The sequence below is a fragment of the Scylla paramamosain genome, chromosome 3 (genome assembly GCF_035594125.1).
Source record: "Scylla paramamosain isolate STU-SP2022 chromosome 3, ASM3559412v1, whole genome shotgun sequence".
Lineage (NCBI taxonomy): Eukaryota > Metazoa > Arthropoda > Malacostraca > Decapoda > Portunidae > Scylla > Scylla paramamosain.
The window spans coordinates 14,402,501-14,425,000 of record NC_087153.1 but is presented as its reverse complement, the minus strand read 5'-3'; the positions used below and the strand labels follow the sequence as shown (position 1 = coordinate 14,425,000).

At 41.7% G+C, this 22,500-nt stretch overlaps 1 protein-coding gene across 2 annotated transcripts in view; it reads left to right on the top strand.

Moving 5' to 3' along the window:
- LOC135091076 (G-protein coupled receptor GRL101-like) overlaps positions 1–22,500 on the top strand; it is a 214,069-nt gene that overhangs the window by 105,025 nt on the left and 86,544 nt on the right. For both annotated transcript variants that reach the window (XM_063988443.1, XM_063988452.1), the window contains exon 4: positions 20,850–21,169. The gene's annotated coding sequence lies outside the window, so the exon portion shown is untranslated. The remainder of the gene's footprint in view (positions 1–20,849; positions 21,170–22,500) is intronic.

Sequence of the window (22,500 nt, the reverse complement as noted above, 5' to 3'; positions counted from 1 at the left end):
GGACCGATATTAACAACATTAATACCAGCAACAGTAAAAGTGGTAATACTCGTAATGATAACATTCACTGCAAATACTAACCACTAACAAGTACGAGCATTGTACGCCCCACACTCGTAATTTAAACATATAACTCGATAATAGTAATCATTAATATTTTCTACGAGTACCATTGGAGGCCCCTAGTATGAAGTAGAATTTTACTGTTTTAGTGCGGCACAAAATGATGTAGTGATTTTGACTATAATCCCTGGATGCACATATTGAACAGTGGATACTCTATGGAACTCTGCATAATTAATCACAAATGAAACCTTCAGCAGCAGTTATTCAATACATTAACTCACCATTAACTAGCAATAACTTCCACGTCCTCCAAAGTAATTCCCGAGTCCTTTACATGGGTGAGATTGTCAGTTTTATCTGTGTGTTCTTCCCTGGCTTATATATAACAGAACAGGGTCTTCAGAATTCTCCACTCCCACAGGTCAAGACTCGGAAAGATGATGCTAATTTGTGGAAATGAAAAATGAGTGCTGGCGAGGAGTTAACAGAGATTTGTACGTGTTTCTCTCCGGGGTGAGAAAATTGTTTGATGGAAAAGCAAGACAAGGAAAACGTCGATGATGAGGAAAAGTAGGAGGAGGAATAGGATGATGATGGGAAGGGGGATGAGAATGAGGAGGAGGAGGAGGAGGAGGAGGAGGAGGAGGAGGAAGAGGAGGAGGAGGAATAGGGGAAAACTGCACAGGTGATAAAAAAAAAAAATAGACAACTTGTTAAGGAAGAGTTAATAGGAAAACAATTGAGAAGTTCATGTTTATGACTTTAATTGTTGATATTGAACATCTCTACATGCCTCTCACCCACCCATCAACACACACACACACACACACACACACACACACACACACACACACACACACACACACACACACACACACACACACACACACACACACACACACACACACACACACACACACACACACACACACACACACACACACACACTAATGGAATGATTTGCAACCATAATGAGAACTAAGATTAGGGATCACTGCTGCTATTAACCTTCCTGACCGTGATCGACCAGCGAGCGATTCACCGGAGCCTCGCTGCACCTACATACATACATACATATATGGACATGAGTCAACACACACACACACACACACACACACACACACACACACACACACACACACACACACACACACACACACACACACACACACACACACACACACACACACACATTTGACGTCACCAGAAGCACACACGCAAGCACACGGTAGGGTCACACATTTTCAAGCTCACTTTTTCAGCAGATTCGTGCCAACGCGACCCACTCACAGCAAACCGCCGCCTTGGGTGACGTTTTTCCCGCGAATAAAACTGCAGCGGGGAACTCCAGGGCGGGGAAGTTTGAGGCAGTTCTCGGCGTGAGTCTGGCGAGTGGAAACAAACAGATGAAAGACGCCATTTTGTCATGGGTCACCACCCCAAACTTTGTATGATATCCTGCACTTCCTCTTCATTCCTTCCGAGAAATACAACGAGAGAGAGAGAGAGAGAGAGAGAGAGAGAGAGAGAGAGAGAGAGAGAGAGAGAGAGAGAGAGAGAGAGAGAGAGAGAGAGAGAGAAATTCTGTGTATAGTTCTTTTGTTGCTTCTTAATAAGGTCGTTTTCAATCCCAGCAACGCCGCGGTTCGCCCACACCAACACAGAAAAACAGGTTGTCATGGCCGTAATAAGGGGGATCCTCTTCCTTAGAATCACGGTATCAGGACTCTATCCTGTGGCTCGCGGCTCCGTGGCGTCCTCGGAGCATTATTGTAGAGACCGTGTGTGTGGGTGTGTGTGTGTAGAAGAGGAGGGTTACACGTATCAGAACACACACACACACACACACACACACACACACACACACACACACACACACACACACACACACACACACACACACACACACACACACACACACACACACACACACACACACACACACACATCACCTTCTTTGTATATCGTTTGCTTTAAATCAACTAAAATAAAATGGACGAGAAAAATATGAATCTATAAACTCTCTTGTCGTCGTAACCATCACAAAGACGGAGGCGTGAACCCGAGGGCGTGATGGAGGGAGAAAAATGCACGTAATTTTTACAGTGTAGATTCCGGAAGAGACTGTGATATCACGGCTCTCTCATTATTAGGTGCAGCCAACGCCGGTATAATATTAGTGACAGTCCTTCGGGGTGGTTATAGAGGCATGCTATGTTGTGTGAGGCAGGTGCTTGTGTCAGTGCTGTGATGCCAGTCTGGTTCAAGTGATCTCTGAGTGTAAAAGTTGTTAAGTAAAGCGGTTGATGATCTATTGTTATATTATTGTTTTAATGAAGTGGTTACATGGATGAGTACAAAAGTAAGAAAACAGCTACTGGAAACCGGCGATACACACACACACACACACACACACACACACACACACACACACACACACACACACACACACACACACACACACACACACACACACACACACACACACACACACACACACACACACGAGGCGGCATTGAGTCTGGACTCTCCGATAGATAGGGATGGGACACACGAGTCTAATTCTGGGGAAGACAGTGCTAACCTTCCTGGCACTCGCCCAGGTTGGCGGCGGCGCAAGAGCAAGGGGAGAGAAGAGCGAGGAGGAAGGGAAGAAGAGGAGAGGGAGAAGAGAAGTCAATGATGGTTATCGTTGTAGTGGTGAAGGCTGTGATGGTGGTGGTGTTCAGGAAGGAAGTGTGTCTTAGGACCATATTGTGAAACACTTCTGCCTTTATCTCCACAAAAGATCTAGCTGAGGTGACATGGGGTTTAAAGGATGTTTTTTTTTTCTTTTTGTGAAATATTAACAATTTCTACATTATTTATAAGAGAAGCATTCTTGAGAACCAGGTAATCATCTCTTTGGCCTTTGAAAATAGCCGTGGTGAGAGAACAAAGTGTTTCTGAGTTTGGACCTTAATGTAAGGTATTATCGCTTCATTGATTAGTGTTTGGAAAAGTTTGGTTCTTTCGTGACGGCTCTGCACCAACAGCTTGCTTCGACCCTCCTCACTCTCTGCCACACTCCACGACCTCCTCTATTCTCTCATCACGTGAACATGACAACCGGTTTTAATCCGCATATCTTTAACCAAGTATTTTATATTCTGTATGCGTTTCTCGTGAGAGCATTGACCGCGTTACGTACGCTGGCAGCCGTACAGAGCAACAGACGAATGATATTAAAGTTATTATATTCGCTTTTTTCCTTCTTCTTTACAGTTGTGGAGTTGATGGAGCAGTTGTCTTTTTAGGGTTTTAATGTTTTCTATTTATTTCAAGGATAAATCACGTTCATTTTGTGGTTGTGATATCTTTAAACTCTTTTATATATATATATATATATATATATATATATATATATATATATATATATATATATATATATATATATATATATATATATATATATATATATATATATATATATATATATATATATATATATATATATATATATATATATATATATATATATAAACTGCTGAGCGACAGAAATGCTACAATCACCACAAAGAGGTTCCCAGGAGCTCATTCCCTGGTCACTGAGTGACTTGTGTGATCATGACAAGTTTTCAAGTCTAATCACCCATAAACGTTTTCCATATATATTCTTTCTTTTCTTTTTTTTCTTTTCTTTCCCTGTGAAGAGATTTGGAAGCATGCCACAACCTGCGAAAAAGGCAGCGAAGGAGTCTATCCCTTACACTGTCTGAAACAAGACGGCGCCAATGCCACGCGTCTCGTGGAACACCGCACTGACAGCGGGTGTAATGAAACTCCTGGGGATGAATTATAGAATATGTATTTGCGCACGGTGTCTCTCTATGCAGTGCTCCCAGGGTTTGCAATGCGGTCGTTAAAACCAAACCATTAAGGTCAAATGAAGATTAGAATACGTGAGACTGAGGGCAGATGAGACTGTTAGAACTAACTAAGGTAAGGGTTATATTGTAGTTCAGTAATAAGACTCCTATTTATTAACGTGGGATTAGATCATTCCTCTGGGAATAATTGCTTTACGCTTCGACATTAGACAACCGTCTGTCCCCTACGGTGTTATGTAGGCGGCTAAACAGATTGACAGGGTCGGTTTCATTGCTTTAACTCTGTAACTGGACCTCACTTCCACCACACGAGCTTCACAGCACGCAAAGTACAACATTTTTGCCAAACATTACTAGTAGTGTGATATCAGCTCAGCAGCATCTTCACTTTTTCATCATTTTCACTTGTAAACTCTGGAAGACTCTGTCTGCCTTTTTTTTTTTTTCTGTTTTTCCCCCTTCTTACGACTTTAGGATTTCACAAGCGAAATATCAAGACACCTCATGAACTTGACTGACTAAGCTTTTAGAAACTTTTCTTGCTAACTATTTTATGGGAGCGAAAAATCAATAAACTAGCAAGTTACCCCGGTTATCCATTACTTGCTTATCAATAAGTTAACAGTGATTTAGAAAAGGGATTTAGACGCCCTCACTTTACAACCGGATATTTTCTGATATTTCTCTTGTAGTGTGTGACCAGGGAAAGTAAAAAAAAAAAGGAAGAGGACAGGTCAAGAGTGAGATGGACAGTGGGTGTGACCCCAGAACTGTGAATGTTTAAGTTGCAAATAGAGAAACATTCAGTTTTCCCCGAGACCTGAATTTCAGCGTTTCATGAAGAATAAGATAGTATATTCGAGGGTTGTCTGGAAGGTTGTTTCGAGTTGATAGATGGAGGAATTGAGTTTTTGAGGCATTGAATAATACTAAGTTTGCTCTACCCCAAATCAGAAATTTTAAAGAGATCAGAAGTCAGGCGTTCTGTGACTTCCCTGCATGAACTATTTACTTTCTGAACTGTTGGACGTCTATGAAAAGACGTGGAAAAGTGCAGGTTGGTATCATCAGCGTAGGAGTAGATAGAACAAGAAGTTTGGTTTAGAAGATCATTGATGAATAATAGGAAGAGAGTCGGTGACAGGACAAAACCCTGAGGAATACCACTGCCAATAGATTTAGAACAGTGAATGTCTGCCACAGCAGCAATAGAACGGTCAGAAAGGATACCTTGAGATGAAGTTACAGAGAGAAGGATAGAAGCCGTAGGATTGTAGTTTGGAAATCAAAACTTTATTTCAGACTCTACCAAATTCTTCTGATATGTCTAACAGGGACTGCCACGTGTAAGCCTGGTCGCTTCTTGCAGCTTCCCTTACTTCGTATGTTCTTCTTATGTTCTAAGGCAACAGCAAAAGTCCCACCAAAATCCCAAAAAGAGGATGACCAAGACTCAGTAAGGAAAGCCAGAAGATCACCAATAGAATGGCCTCGACAGAACCCATACTGGCAATCAGATAGAAGGTTGTGAAGTGATAGATGTTTAAGAATCTTCCTATTGAGGATAGATTCAACTTTAGATAGACAGGAAATTAAAGCAATAGGACGGTAGTTTGAGGGATTACAACAGGCTGAATATAGGCAAACTCCCAACAAGAAGTAAAGGTAGGTCTTAATAAACAGAGTTGGAAGAATTTGACTAGGCAAGGTACAAACACGGAGGCACAGTTTCGGAGAACAATAGGTCAATAAACCTTCAGAGGGTTAAGGCCAGCGAGGGCATGGCAAACATCACAGCGAGGGATATTAATGGACGGCATGAAGTAGTCGGAGGCAGGAGAAGGAGGAACAAGCCCTTAATCATCCAAGGTAGAATTTTAGCAAGGTTTTGAGCGAAGAGTTCACCTTCAGCAATAGATGAGATGACAGTGGTGCCATCAGGTCAAAATAAAGAAGGGAAAGAGGATGAAGCAAAGTTTTTTGGAGATCTTTTTGGCTAGGTGCCAGAAATCTCGAGTGGAGTTAGACCTTGAACGATTTTGACATTTTCTATTAATGAAGGAGTTTTTGGCTACTTGGCGTGATTCCGGGCAGATATATAAAGCGCAATAGATTCAGGTGATGGAAGGCTCAAGTACCTTTTGTGGGCCATCTCTTTATCATGTATAGCACGAGAACAGGCTGTGTTAAACCAAGGTTTGGAATGTTTAGATCGAGAAAAAGAGTGAGGAACGAACGCCTCCATGTCAGACACTATCACCTCTGTTATGTGTTCAGCACGCAGTGACGGCTCTCTGACAAAGAAGCATTAGTCTTTCCAAGAAAATTCAGCATAATACCTCCTCAAGTTCCCCAACTAGCAGAGACAACACGCCAGAGGCATCTCCGCTTTGGAGGATTTTGAGGAGGGATTGGAGCGATAGGACAAGATACAGATGGATTTTGATCGGAGGAGCCCAACGGAGAAGATAGGGTAACAGCATAAGCAGAAGGATTAGAGGTGAGGAAAAGGTCAAGAATGTTGGGCGTATCACCAAGACGGTCAGGAATACGAGTAGGGTGTTGCACCGGTTGCTCCAGGTCATAGAGGATAGCAAAGTTAAAAGATGGTTCACTAGAATGGTCAGTGAAGGGAGAGGATAGACAAAGCAGGTGGTGAACTTTGAAGTCTCCAAGAATGGAGATCTCCACAAAAGGAGTTAGAATGTGCTCCACTTTGGAATTTAAGTAGTCTCATGGTTTATGTCCAAGAATGATGAAGCAACCTTATTTAGTGCTATTTAGAAACCCAGCGGTCAGTCAGGCCAAGACAACGTCATTCCACTTTCACTGTCCATTGTATCTCCTGACGGTGACGTCTAGTCCAGTCTGCAGAAATTCCTGACGAGCATGAAAACTTCTCTTACTGTCGCAGATGAAAAGAAAACACATAATGTGTTCATTTTCCACTCACAATTGCTGAGCATGCTACAATTGTGCCTCATAAAATTAATTACGTCGGCATTTATCTAATTTTGTGAGTCATACCGAAAGAGCAACACAAACCACTGACGTCAGCATTAAATACTATTTTAGCATAAAGGCACCTTTTGAATGAGGCTGACCATGTCCCGCATTCTGAAACGCTTTGCTCTTTTACCATGACTATTTTCAAAAGTCACATAGATAATTAGCCGGGTTCTCAAGAGTGTTTCTCGTATCAGTAATATTGAAATCTTGTTAATTTGTCATTGGATCCGTAAAAAAGAGGAGGAAACTTAAAAACCCATGTCACTTCAACTAGAGGCTCTTGAAAATAGAGCTGCGAGCAAAAGTGTTCCGGAATGTGCGCCCATGAGCCTCCGCATCTATGCTTGTTTTTATTATTTGTTCATCGAAGTTTTTGTCCCTCATGATATTTTCCTTGCTCTCTCCTGTACTTCCATTCTCATTACGTGTCTGCCCTGTAGCGACGGTCCTTTCTTAGCTTATGGGAATATTGCCGTGGCAGTTTGACCATAATTCTGCCTCATCAAACGTTAAATCATCAATGGGAATCATACTAATCTAATCATCTCTGTGGCTTTTAACAATTGTCTCTATGGGAGCAAAAACTTTAAGCACATGGGCCTAAGTGATTCAGCTTTGATCACGGCTTGATTGGTGCAGTTTCCTAATACCGTCCGTCATTTTACCTAATCTTCCTTTGAAATTCCCTAATGACTCCGCACTAACAACTTGATTATGGAGTCTATTCCAGTCATCTATCACTATTTTTTGAGAATTTATTCGTAGCTATCTCTTTTTTTTTCTCTTTTTTTGTTTATATTTATCACGCTTGAACATATTTCTTGTCCTATCCTGATTACTGCCCCTTTGGATGAAGCTTAGTCTACTCAGGACAATGGAGTTTCGTGTCTCGCTGCGTCGCTAAGGCAAGACTCAGCGACGTAGTTAAAAAGAGGTCTTTCCATTCGTGATGTGCTAGACAAGGAACCATATTCTGAGACATTGCTGCCCAAAACTCGACTACTTCCAATGGGCTCTGGTTGAAGTGGCACGGGTTTTTAAGTGCCTATTCTAGTAACAGATTAACAAGATTTCTACATAAGATAGCAGGAGAAACACTTTTGAGAATCCGGTTAGTCATCTCTGTTGGACTTTGAAAAGATGGCGTGATGAGAGAGCCATGCGTTTCTGAATATGGACAATAGTATGGTGGCCGTGTGTCATTGTATTTGCATGGGTGTATGCATTTTATCTTTATTATTTTTTTTCCTTACGGATGAAGGAGACTGACGAAAAAAAAAAAAAAGAAGAAATAAGGTGGAATGGAGGAAAGGCTGTTTAACGTGCCGCTCCCAGAAAGTGAAAAAAAAAAATTAATAAAAAGTTAACTAATTGAGTTCCAGACATGTCTTGGTACTACTTCCCTTGAAACGGTTCTGAACATAGAGAGGAGATAAAAAAGAAAAAAAACAGGTAGAGAGTTCCAGAGTTTACCAATGGAGGGAATGAAATCAAGTCAGATACGTATTATTCTAAACCTTTATAGACCACTGGATGTGTGTGTGTGTGTGTGTGTGTGTGCTGGGGCATAAACAGACAATCACCGATCAGTGCCATATCGGAAACGTTTATATCACTATAACGGACAGGGCAGTTTACGATCCAAGGGTATTTCCAGGTGACCATGCGGAAAGGACATACCGTATACTACTGATGTGATGGTGGTGGTGGTGGTAATGGTGGTGGTGATGAAGTGGTATTGTTAGTGGTGGCAGTGGTGGCAGAGACGGTGTTGTAGTTGTTGTTGGTGGTGGTAGTTGTGGCGATGTGGTAGTGGTGATTCATATCGAAATCTGAAAATATGGCATCATCACTAAGAGAATATAAAGGGAACGTGCTTACTTCTCTCTCTCTCTCTCTCTCTCTCTCTCTCTCTCTCTCTCTCTCTCTCTCTCTCTCTCTCTCTCTCTCTCTCTCTCTCTCTCTCTCTCTCTCTCTCTCTCTCTCTCTCTCTCTCTCTCTCTGATCCAGCAGACACTAATTCCTCCCTCTCTTTAACGTGAACCACAAAGTTACCAATACCAGTGATGAAAGGACGGCAGTGACTTGTGTGACTTTGGCAGTGCTTCGAAAAATGTTATGATGCTTTTACAGGTAGAGAACTGACGAACCTGTTGATCTTATTGTGTGTTAAGGTCTATTTAAAGAGCGTCAGGTGATCAGTGTGAGAGCAAGTAGAGTAGAGAGAGAGAGAGAGAGAGAGAGAGAGAGAGAGAGAGAGAGAGAGAGAGAGAGAGAGAGAGAGAGAGAAGGAAGCTGCGAAATAACCATCAGGTCTACATTTGGCAGTCTCTGTATAAAGGATGCATATCTATAATTTGTAGCATCTTATCTACCCTAACCATTAACTTATCTAATATTCTTCTAAAGCTGCCTAGAGAGAGAGAGAGAGAGAGAGAGAGAGAGAGAGAGAGAGAGAGAGAGAGAGAGAGAGAGAGAGAGAGAGAGAGAGAGAGGCATTTTGCGTTCCAAACATTTGGCACATGTTGCGATGCCTTTATTGAGAATAGATATCATAGCAGGCAATACCATACGTGCTTGCTTATCTCAGGTGGAAGGGGGAAATGTTTTCTTTTGATATTGCAGGGTGAGAATATTTATCCTCATTCAAAATTTCATCAGAACTTTCGTTTGATGCAAGACTTCAAACAGCACGTTCATTAAGTTGCAATAAGATCCTAATTACCTCAAACCACAAGGCAGCCCTGCGAGTGATAGCCAGTGTGTGGCGCCTCGTGACACGCAGCCTGGCGTGATGTGTATCGTGCCAGCGAGCGCGTGAAGGGTGTGAGAAACGCTGTGTGAAAGAGGAACAAAGCCCTGATGTTTGTTGGCCCCAAGTTATTCCTGAAATCTCCGATTGTCATAACTCGTGGTGCACTGGGTGAAGTGAAGATAGCAACATGCGGAGGCGTATTTGTGCAGTAAAGTAGTTAGTATCTCGTCCTTATATAGTTGAAACTGAACTACCGTACAAACTCACGGCAGTCACTTGTGTTTATATTCTTAAATCTTAAATCTTAAATCGTATGTGGAATACTTTTAAAAGGTCTTGATAGGAGTCTTTATGGATTTAAAGAGTGTTTCCATGATTATACTGATAGTTTAACAAGGATTCCGCACCGTCAGTGGGAATAATACACATGAGAACTTGACTAGTCGTGTCTGTGTTTTTAAGAAATATTCGTTATGGGAGAACAAAACGTTTAAAGGTACCACCATGGATGTCGAACCCTAAGTGCACGAAGCAGTAATACCAAAAAGCCTCAGTGAAAACATTTACATTATAACACCGGCCGATAGACTTTCTATGGTTCAGTTCACCCATAATTCCGCCAGAAGACTGGATAAATTTATGGATGAGGATGATAAGTGGATACAGGCAGGCAAGTTTTATGGAGAGACTGCCGGGTGTATGCCTGACGTCTTGTTGCAGCTTCCCCTATTTTCTTATGTCATTATGTTGAAAGGGCCGCCACAGACATACAACAACCATGCAGATAACCGTACACGCTGCCAGCCATGCAGTAAGAAGGTGAAGGGCTGGAGTGATGTAAATTTAAAAAATATAAAAAAGTTAGGCGCCGCAACATCACTGTCATATAGGACAGCTATACAAAATGTCAAAAGCAACTAAAATCCTTAAAGTGACGTTTCGTTATCTACACGTTCCGTCATCAGACCTAAAAAACGAAAAAAGAGAAAAACATTCGAAATGAAAAAAAAGGAATGTTTTTCCCCGTGTTAGGCCTGATGATGGAACATGTAGTTTCCGAAACGTCGCTTTAAAAATGTGTACTTCAATCCTGATCTTCATCTTCGTTCTGAAACTGCACTTTCTAACCTCGAGCTCTGTATCAGAGGCAGCAAAGTGTGTGGTAGAGTAACTGACGGGCTGGACGGGAAAAGAGAATAGGAAGAGTAGGATCATGTCAAGATTAGCGAACCCACTCACAGCAGTGAGTAGCAAGACCTTCTCAAGACTCCAGAGCAGGACCTTCAAGCAGTGGGATGCCTCAGTAATAATTTAGATTTTAGAGGGACACATTGGCAGAGGCGTGAGGGTGACTAAGACAGACTAGTAACCTCTTTTGTATTAGACAGAGGGAGGGAGGGAGGAGAGTGTCAGACATACATACAAACAAACAGACAAACACTTCCACACCAATAGTCATAATATATGAATTTAATGTTCTCTTATTCCTCATCCCTATTATGAGCCTCTTAAAACTTACTATAATTATCACACTTTAAAACACAGCCTCTAATACAGTACTCCTTAGGATGAGTGCAGCACTGTGTGAAAGATTCCAGATCCCCACAATGGTAGGGAAACAGGGTGAAGGCAAGGATGATTTGGCGGGATCCCTAACAAGCAAGAGAGAGAGAGAGAGAGAGAGAGAGAGAGAGAGAGAGAGAGAGAGAGAGAGAGAGAGAGAGAGACAGCACAACATGCCGGTTAAAAGGTTTCTTTCGCGTTTTTCTTCAATATGCAATAGACTTGTCAAGTTTTTATAACGAGATGCAATGTAATAAATTTTCTGAATAGTCATGGTGCAGTTGCTTCAGGCTTAATGGATATTGTTAGAAGTTCTTAATGGTTCACGTCATTATTTTTCCTTTTCCGCGGCGCTAACTTGTGTGATGTACCTGATCTTACTTTAATTACCACTGAGAAGAATAACCCCCAATAAATCAGTGGGAGTTACTATATAGAGTTCGAATCCCGAGTGTTTGAAGCAAGGCCTGTACTCTGAAGCGCTTTGCTCTCTCACCACGACTGTTTTCAAATGCCACAGAGATGATTAGCCGGATTTTCAAGAGTACTTCTCCTATTAATAGGGTAAAGGCTTTGTTAATCTGTCATAAGAAGCATAAAACACTTGAAAATACGTGTAACCTCGACTAAAGCCTTTTGAATGTAATAGTGCAGCGCAGAGTGTTTCAGAATACGATCCCAAGGCACGCGAAGCCGAGCGGGGAAGTTGAGTTGTTGAGTTGCAAACCTTGTGTTTTAAGCTAAAAATTATGAAAGTCTGAGCGTGGGCTTTCATTCATTCAAGCCGGCAACACCTGGTTCTGTGTTTACGATACAAAACGGGGCCGCGGCCTCCCGCTAACGCAGGCTTGGGTTACTCACATGAAGCAACATACAGAGTTGTCACTGTGATAGTAGTCAATTGTTAACTCGATACAACTGAAATGGAGACTTTGCATATTTCATGTTCCGAAATATAATCATAGATAGATTGACTTATATAGTTTATTGACCTGGAGACGTATCAGTAAAATTATTCAACAAATGCAATATTATTAATAAAAGTACTTTTTTTGCCACTTAACAGAATTACTAACATACCTTCACAAAGCTCCATGCAAGAAAAACTTCATATGTGCAATTCAAGCTGATGAAACGTAGGTAAAACAAACCCGGATACGAACAAACACGTAACGTCCATCACTCATCATTGAACACAGCAGAAGTAACACCGCACTCTCGCATGTACCAAATGTTCAACCTTAAGTCATTATATATGGACTGGGTGTTTGCAAGTGTTCTGCAAAAGATTTCGTCTTTATCGTAGTTTTCTTAGACATTGGTGGGAGTCTGAATAAAGAGCAAGGAAATAAATGTCTCACCAAATACATTATTGCTCAGGTGCGCAAGGCAGTCACCTCGCCCATTACCACATAAAATCATGCAAGCATACACGCTCATAGAATACAACTCCAATTACACAAGCCAGACAAATATACGTGGACACTTCTATATATTTCCAACCTGCAAACACCCAGACAGCCACAGCCGCACGCACATATGTATGTATGCACGCACGCACACACACGCAAATATCTCACCTTAAGACTATTACCCCGGACATTGCCTTCCCGGAGACAGGAGGCAGTGGAGTTTGAATGAATGATCTGGAAATAAATAATGCACCACCATCTATCTCACTTTATACATTATTGCCAAGGCGCGTAAAACTCCCCCGGCCATTACTTCCTGCGAGATTAGAGGCAGTCGGTTACAAATGTGTCGCAATACATTGTCTGCTCTTGTGCCTGCTGCGTGAAACCAATAACCCCAATAACCATCTGAAGAATAGAAGAATGAAAAAAATGGATAGATGGAAAAGTTTTAGGCTGGATAAGATTGTGGTTAAGCGACAGGCGACGGGGAGTTACATTTGATGGCTCTGACTCTGAGTGAGGACAAGTAATTAGTGGGATGCCTCAGGGATTAGTTTTAAGATCACTATTATTTTTTAATGTACTTTAATTATCTCGACGATAGCATTAGTAGCGATATTAGTAAATTTGTGAACGACACGAAGATAGGTGAGTTAATGAGGTCGGTTCCTAATGCAACGGCCTTACAGACAAACTTAAATAAGAAGAATTAATGTACAAATAATTCGCAAATGCAATTTAATATTAGCAAATGCAAAGCACTTAGCGTAGATAGAGGAAATAATTGTACATCATGGGTACACAATAAAGAACGGAGTTCTAGTAAGATCAGAGGGCGAAAAAGATTGAGGAGTTATAGTTAGCTCTGTTTTACGTCAAAGAAAACGATGCATCGAAGCCAGAAATAAAGCAAACAGTGATTTAGGATTCATCTTCAGAAGCGTTAAAATTAAAAGTCCCGAAGTAATATTAGAGTTATATCTCCATTATACTGAGCAGCACTGGTCCCTATATTAGAGGAAGGATATGCGTAGATCTAATAGAATTTCATAATATAGAGAAAAATTACTAAAAAGGGAGAGAAGATGAGAAATATACCTTATGAAAGGAGACTGGAGCTTTTGAATGTACTTTCCTTAGAGAGGCGTAGAATCTGATACAAGTAGAGGTGATAAGGAATATAACAAGGATGGCATCAATCAAAATCCTCATGGCCAAAAATATCGAGTTCAAGCTTGATAAATTTGGATTAAAAAAGAAATAAACAAATAACTGATTTTCAAAACAGAGTAGCAGATGAATGGAATAGACTCGGTAATCAGATTGCTAGCGCCGAGTCAATAGAGAGCTTTCAAAGATCAAGCAGATTTATAGATTAGGATGACAGGTGGGAACAGGTAAGCATGTTATATATAGGGACTGCCACGTGTGAGCCTGACGATTTCTTACACCTTTTATTTTTTTTTATGTTCTGAAAAATCCTATACTGACGTCGCAGCGTGTGGCTTCCTTGCTTGTAGTTTTAAGTCCACGGGTGAGTGGCGGCTCCGGGAGGGGGTGTGGGCGGCACAGTGAGAGGTGGCGGGAGGTTTGCAGGGGGAAGTGTGACGTGGCTGAATTGTTGACGGTTAGGACAGTGCGAGAGTCATGGCAGGTGTGAGGTGGTGACAGGGCTCGAGGTGTAAGGAGCAAACTGGCATTCTTACGTATATGCGGGAGGCTAGAGAGGGTGAGGGGAAGGAGTGGCACCGCGGAGAACTGGCGTGTGGTTAAATATCATGTAGTTAACGCAGAGAAGTGTCAATAAGTAGGTTAAGAGACGGTATTATTTAGCATTTCAATGTCTTATATCTTTAATAGCCGTCATTGGAAGTAATTCGAGTTTTCAAAGAAGTGTTTATGATCCCGGTGATAGTTTTAGAAGAATTCTACATCATTAACGAAAAGCAACCATCTTTAAAAACTTCCCCAATTATCTCCGTGGTGCATGAAATTAGTCCTTATGGGTCCTTATGAGAGAGCGAAGTATCTAAAAATATGAACCGAGGAGCTGTGGAGAAAGAAAGTGAAGGGAGGGGGAACGAATGGAGGAGCGGGCTGGGAGGCTCACGCAGCTTGTGGCGAGAGAGGCAATTGAATGTCGCGTGGTGAGGCCTGAATGGGGCAGTGGCATGACAAGAGGGTGGTGGTGGTGGTGGTGGTGGTGGTGGTGGTGATGGGGATTTGAAGGGTACTGTAATGGAGATGTGGTGGTTTGGTGAGGAACGGAATGGCTATAGTGATGGGGTGTGTGTGTGTGTGTGTGTGTGTGTGTGTGTGTGTGTGTGTGTGTGTGTGTGTGTGTGTGTGTGTGTGTGACTAGGACAATTTAAATAATATATCCCAAAATGAATTCACAAACATATATTCTTTTTTCTCCGAGACTCACTGGTGGTGGTGGTGGTCACGAAGGAAAATTCTGAATGATTATAGACAATGTTTTCTTTTGTAACAGCAAGTAGGGAAACGAAGATGAATGAGAAGGAGAAGGAGGAGGAGGGGGAGGGAGGAAGAGGAAGCGCAGAAGCAAGAGGTAAAAGACAAATGTGAAAGAAGGAAAGATAGCAAGGAAGATGAGAGAGAAGAAAAATGTATAAAATGGAAGAAGAAGGGAGAGAGAGAGAGAGAGAGGAGAGAGAGAGAGGAGAGAGAGAGAGAGAGAGAGAGAGAGAGAGAGAGAGACCATAGACTCAAGTAAGGGAACAAAAGAAAGACAATAATTCAGAGGCGACTAAGAGTAATGTTATATTAATTGAATAAAATATTAAGGTACCTTGTACTTTTGTTTGAGTTTGTTTCGAATCTCTCTCTCTCTCTCTCTCTCTCTCTCTCTCTCTCTCTCTCTCTCTCTCTCTCTCTCTCTCTTCTCTCTCTCTCTCTCTCTCTCTCTCTCTCTCTCTCTCTCTCTCTCTCAAGGTCACGCAGAGAAGCCACCAGCAGCAGCTTGGCACCCTCTGATATCTTATTTTAGCTTCAATTGCCCTCGTCAGGAATAACTTACGCAATAGGCTGTGATGGTGACGTGTTGACCTAGGCGCTGCTGACTGATCATTGATGCTAGCTGATCTGTGGTAGTGGGCGCAGTACCCTCTCTCTCTCTCTCTCTCTCTCTCTCTCTCTCTCTCTCTCTCTCTCTCTCTCTCTCTCTCTCTCTCTCTCTCTCTCTCTCTCTCTCTCTCTCTCTCTCTCAAACGAGTGCGTCTTGAGCCTCGGCGTCTATTCCTTGTGCTCCACTTTAGTTAGTTAATGTTGTTTCCTCTCTCTCTCTCTCTCTCTCTCTCTCTCTCTCTCTCTCTCTCTCTCTCTCTCTCTCTCTCTCTCTCTCTCTCTCTCTCTCTCTCTCTCTCTCTCTCTCTCTCTCTCTCTCTCTCTCTACATGTTGTTGAGTCACACGCTTAATTAGATTATTCACTTGCCGCCCCGCGGTGTCGTGGGGGGAGGGGACAGGGTATGGGCGGAATAGTATGGGAGTGTGAAGGGGAGGACAGTAAGAGGGAAGGGTACGAACGATGGGCACGGCGAGGAGAGATGAATGAACAACGCAGGCTGGCGAGGCGGAGAGAGAGAGAGAGAGAGAGAGAGAGAGAGAGAGAGAGAGAGAGAGAGAGAGAGAGAGAGAGAGAGAATAGAGGGTGAGGATACATTCTTGAGTGTTTTAGAGCAATTTATACTCTTTCTTTTAGCTTGAGGGAGATACGATTCTTCTCGTCCCTCCTCCTCCTTCTCTTCCTCCTCCTCCGAATACTACGTCTGGTCACTCCATTATAGGAAAGATAAAAGACAAAGTGGAGAGAGAGTACAAAGAAAAGTCACAAAGATGATCCCACGACTGAGACACATGACCTACAAGGAGTGTCTCAAGGAGGTCACGGCCGAAACATTTAAACATAGGTTAGATAAATAAGCATCATATTTCAACTCCTGAACCAACGTACTTCGCTCTTGTATATATATATATATATATATATATATATATATATATATATATATATATATATATATATATATATATATATATATATATATATATATATATATATATATTTTTTTTTTTTTTTTTTTTTTTTTTTGCTCTCTTAACGCTCCTGCAATATTTTTTTCCCTTGATACAGTATAAGAGTAACATGTTTCTCTCTCAACATTTCCTATCACACTCTATGACTGCCTTTACTTTTGCTTCTTACTCATATAATCCGTAGTTGTATAGTCGTACAGACAACCTCGTTAGATCTACTAAGGCTGTTGTCGTCTGTTTTTTTCCTTTGTATTTTTTTTGTATTCTTTCTCGTCCTCCTCCTCCCCGATCCATTGCGTGCTGTACTGACATTCTTGTTCATGAGTAAATATCCTTCATCCTACGTAGCATTTATAATCTTCTATCTAGTTATTTCCTTGTCGTTTTCCTTTCCTTATTACTTATACTTTTGTTTTTGCTTTCACATGGAGCACATTAATTTAAAACATAGGTAAACATGTCATATAATTGGAATATTCGCTTGTCATGGCTGTGTAGCTTCTCCACCATGCCCGCTTCGCCCAGATGCTGCCTCATTGCGTGATTCTCGTGTGCCCCACTGAAGAGTGAGAGTATATACGCCTCTCGTGTGTGTCGGGGGCAGGCGTGCTGTGCCCACACGTTACGGCCAAGGCTGAACAAGGGAAAGAGGCAAAGGCTATTCTTCTCATTACGTTCCCTCTCGTAACTGTCATTTTTACTCGTTCCCTGCAGTACTATTTAGATTTTTTCTCTTTCGCAACTATTGCTCTGAATTTCGTAATTTCAAGCCTTAATATTAGGAATTCTGCAATTGAACTGTTTATTTACATCTTTTAAATAGTAGTTCTACATGCTAACCGCGACAGTGCTATTCAGATATTTTTTTGTTCACAATTACTATTCTGAATTTCATAATTGCATTCCTTTATCTTATTAACTGCCCTACTTCACTGTTTAGTCACGCACTCTCCACTTTAGTTCTCGGAAACGCAAAGACTCACTCTGCTTTTATCCTTGCCGTCCAATTGAGACTTTTATATCTTTCTCACAATTACTGCTCCGAATTTCACGATTGCATGCCTTTTACGAATCCTACTGAGCTTTATGTTTACGCATTCTCCAGTTTATTCCTTGTACAATGCTTGTCCACTCGCTCACTCAACCTGTGCGACGCTGGTGCTGTTACCAATACGAATATAAGTACCTCCACAAAATAGAAATGTTGCCTTGGTGCAGAAGTTCTCTGGGTTAATATGATGCAGTTGGTTTGATTCGAGCCTGCAGCTTGAGCTTAAAGAAGGAACAAAAGAAGAACAAGGATAACAATAAGGAAAACAAAATAGAAAAAGAAAAGGAAGAAAAAAGAAAAAAAAGCGGGAGAGAAGAACAATAACAAGAAGAATAGAAATAGTAGAAGAAGAAGAAGAAGAAGGAAAAGACGACGAATAAGAAAAAAAGAGAAAGTCGAATAAAAAGAAAAGGAATAATGGTAATAAGAAGAACAAGAACAAGAATAAGAACAAGGAGACAAGCACCAGGTCATCACTAAACAGGAAGAAATATTCACGCTGGGGAAGTTCGTTCCACTGTGACTGCCTTTCCGGACGGGCTGAAAGTCCGACATCCCAGTGCTGCTTCGACACGCGCCAAGCTAAGCGTGGGACGGAATAATAGCGCACTAACTAAAGAAAGTCCTCGCCGGCGTTTCAAGACACTTATCCTTCTTTTTGACCCCTTTTTTCGTGTCTGGCACCATAGTGAGCTTTCCTTGTTCTTCTTTTTTTCGTTCATTCTGTTGTCCTAGGCCAGTGCCCCTCTTACATAAAAGTAATTTATCCAAGGTATGTAACTAGGCTGGTGTAGGGAAAGCTCTTACTCTTACAACCAAACTAGCTAATCTGCAGCCTCTTGATACGACGCTGTATTATTCAAACCTCTCCAGGAATCGTCGACTGCCGGGAACACTGAGAAGGCTCGAGATGGATAAAGTAAGGCGCTTCGTTCCGTATTCTGAAACACTTCTGCGCCGCACTTCCACTACATTCAGAAGGTTCCAGTTGAAGTAACAAGCGTATTTTTTTAAGTTTTATTGGCAGACTAACCAGACTTCTGCATTATTTATTGGAGAAACACTCTCGAGAAATCGACTAATAATTTCAGCAGCCTTTAAAAATAGTCGTGGTGAGAGGAGGAAGTGTTCCAAAATACAGACCTTTAAATGAGGATGTGTGACGACTTGGAGGCCAATACTTATGGGAGACACTTGAAGCTAGTTAGGTCATGAGAGTGACGTGCATGTTAATGAGGCAGCTACAGGCTTGAGGATGTTACTGTTGATGAGCTTGTAAGGACAAAAGCTCTTTTACTTATGAAGTCGTCCTTTGCTTGCATTGAAGGCACTCTAAGTAATTGTTTGCACTGAGCTTCTCGTTGACTTCTGGGATTCCTCCGTAGTGCAGAAATGATGAGAGAGAGAGAGAGAGAGAGAGAGAGAGAGAGAGAGAGAGAGAGAGAGAGAGAGAGAGAGAGAGAGAGAGAGACAACATTTGAACAACTATTAATGGCCAAGATCATTACAAATAAATTATCCAAGACAAATTGCAGTTAGCGGCGAGCCTATACGAAACAAAAGCTATTAAAGCAAGCAGAAAATAAAAGGCTTACACATTTTGATATACAGCAAATGGGATGAAAAATGCAAGTATAAAATACTGTGTAAGAGATTAAAAGAAGAGAGAGAGAGAGAGAGAGAGAGAGAGAGAGAGAGAGAGAGAGAGAGAGAGAGAGAGAGAGAGAGAGAGAGAGAGAGAGAGACACTTTTTTTATTTCAGATACATGACTATGGAAAAAAAAAAACCGTAGTACAGAAATCAATGTCTAAACAATCGAAGGTTGTTACAGAGAAATTTTCTTCGCAGTGAGAGGTGATGAAGAGGCGCTCATTAAGATTCGCTTCACGCAGAGTGGTGTGTGATTCTGCTGATATGAGAAAACTTGAGGCGGAATTATATAAAAGCCTCAGATTGACTTCACAGGGTAATCACGAAACTAGCGAAATTAAGAATTAAGAAACAGTGTGTAGCCTGAATAGTAATGTTGTACTCGTATTGGAAAACTGCGGATACTTATACTTGTGTTGGTCAAGATTCTGAAACACACACACACACACACACACACACACACACACACACACACACACACACACAGAGAGAGAGAGAGAGAGAGCGAGAGAATTACAGCAAACGGTTGGCGGTAATGTCTGCAGTTCTTGTATAAATGTTTCGTTGACAGATTACATTCAAGTCAGATGGTAAATATTCTTTATAGAACGATAACATCACAGACGAATGACCCTGAGTGGATGACAGGTAGGTTAAAACACTGCATAGGACTGAAAAGAAATATATGTAAGACGATTTAAGGCCTCACTATAACGCATGGGTTAAAACAGTTAGGAAGTTAACGAAGAAAGCTAAAAACAATTACGAATTAAATGTTACACATTCCCATCTGGTCTTTTCAAATGATTCTTGTTCAGACATTAACAGCTTTCATCACTTTTTAGTGTCTTTACAATTAGATTCTCTCTCTCTCTCTCTCTCTCTCTCTCTCTCTCTCTCTCTCTCTCTCTCTCTCTCTCTCTCTCTCTCTCTCTCTCTCTCTCTCTCTCTCTCTCTCTCTCTCTCTCTCTCTCTCTCTCTCTCTCTCTCTCTCTCTCTCTCTCTCTCTCTCTCTCTCTCTCTCTCTCTCTCTCTCTCTCTCTCTTGTTAACTTAAAGCAAATGTTGGTAGGACAGATGGAAATAATTCCAAAGGTAAAGTTTGTTGATTTATTCATTTTATCGCGAGAACTCGAGTTACACAGCGCCGTAGAGTTCTTCACTCCTCATAAGGGAAAAAATTACGTTTTTCTCGTGGGATGAGAATATTAATAATGACTTATATATAAACTAATTTGGTTACGTTACACGCAGAGAGAGAGAGAGAGAGAGAGAGAGAGAGAGAGAGAGAGAGAGAGAGAGATGAGGAAGAAAAATTGTGGAGTTGGATGAGTGACAAATCCCGTGGGCGCCTGAACAGTTAATATACTCCTTGACGCAACAAGTGACATGTAATCCTTCTTTCCTCTTCCGACAGACCTGGACTACATCTGCCGCTGATCCGCCTCGCTCCCTCACTCCCTGCCGCCGCCCTTGCCACCCTGTCGGCAAGGGCAGCAGGGAGCACCTTAGCACTGGGCGGCTCACCACTGACAAAACTGGTGAAGCTGCGGCTCTTGTCTGCACTCAGTCTTAGAATAATAAACTGCATTGGTTACTTGGTTATCGGAAATAGAAAAGAGCATCGCCATCCATCGCCGACTGAGTGAGGGAAGAGTTATAAGCAAGAGGAAGCTGCGATCATCCCCCAGTATCAGGAAATGGCTACCAAGACTAGCAGCCGCATCCTCTTGACAGGTGAGGCCACTTGTTTAACCTTTATTGTTCCCGCAGGAGAGAAGCAGAAGCCGTTGGTGCAGAAAAGTCAATAATTTACTGCCTCCCCGGCCTGTGCTCTAGTTGTACTCGTTAATAAGACAAGTACTGTATATTATCAGTAAATTTAAAAGGAAAAAGGCAACACGAGAAGGATCTTGTACTGTGTTTAAAAGTGAGAAGGGAAGGAAAAACAGAGAAATGAGAGGATGATGGAGGGGAGGAAGAAGGAGAGTAAAGCTTTTTGAAAGTGCAAGATTGTTTTCCTAATGAATATGGAAGGAAGAAGGGGACTGGCTGAGAAAACTTAGAAAGACTTGAAGGAAGCAAGGACTGTATGGTAATTCTGGCCAAATTTGGCCAGATTAGATGTTGATTTTTGTGGAATGAATTTTGTCCCTCAGTTTTCTCTATTTATTTCTCTCTCTGTTTGTTCCCTTGTCTTGGGTTCACATCACCAGGAACTCTTTGCACAAACACTTTCTTGCTGCTGGATGTGACTTAAAAGGTATTCACTTATTTTGTGGAGCGAATTTTGCCTGTTAGTTTTCTCTGGCTTTTTCACCTCTCTGTTCCTTTTTCTTGGGTTCACATCGCCAGGAACGCTCCAGGCAAACACTTTCTTGCTGGTGGTGCGACTTAAGGGAGATTTACTTTCGGTCACTGGTAGCTGAGTGTGTTCGAATCATCCTCGTCACGGGTTCATGAACATTATTTATGATTTAGTCAATTTTCCTGTCGGCTAAGTAGAGAGCTCCACTGACTGGATAGAATATGAGAGGAAAATAATTTGCGCTCGATTTAATTTTACAAATGGCTTAAAACAGTTCACTGCATTGCATGTGTAATCAGTTAATTAAAGTAACACACTAATTAAAATAAGAGAGTAGATTAGAGAGAGAGAGAGAGAGAGAGAGAGAGAGAGAGAGAGAGAGAGAGAGAGAGAGAGAGAGAGAGAGAGAGAGAGAGAGATTGTGCTAGTGAGGCGAAGAAAAGATGGAAGAAAGGCAACAAGAAAGCGAGTGGTTGGCTGGAAGCCCCGCCTTGAGACCAGAATCTTTTGAAGGGCGAGAAGCTGCGAGGACAGAGAGGAAAGAAAGCACAAACAAGTGTGATGCGAGAGGGAGTGGCGGTGTAATGAATGGAAGCGAATGATATTTCTTGTCGTGAATTCTTTCTTTATATGTAACTAGTTTCTCCCTGCAGGTCTTTCTTTTTAACATTACTCATCACGCACTCTCGTCCCTGTTGTGCATGTACAAACACAGAAAACTCATTCAATAACCTAAGTTGCTTCGCTGTGCTAAGTCGCG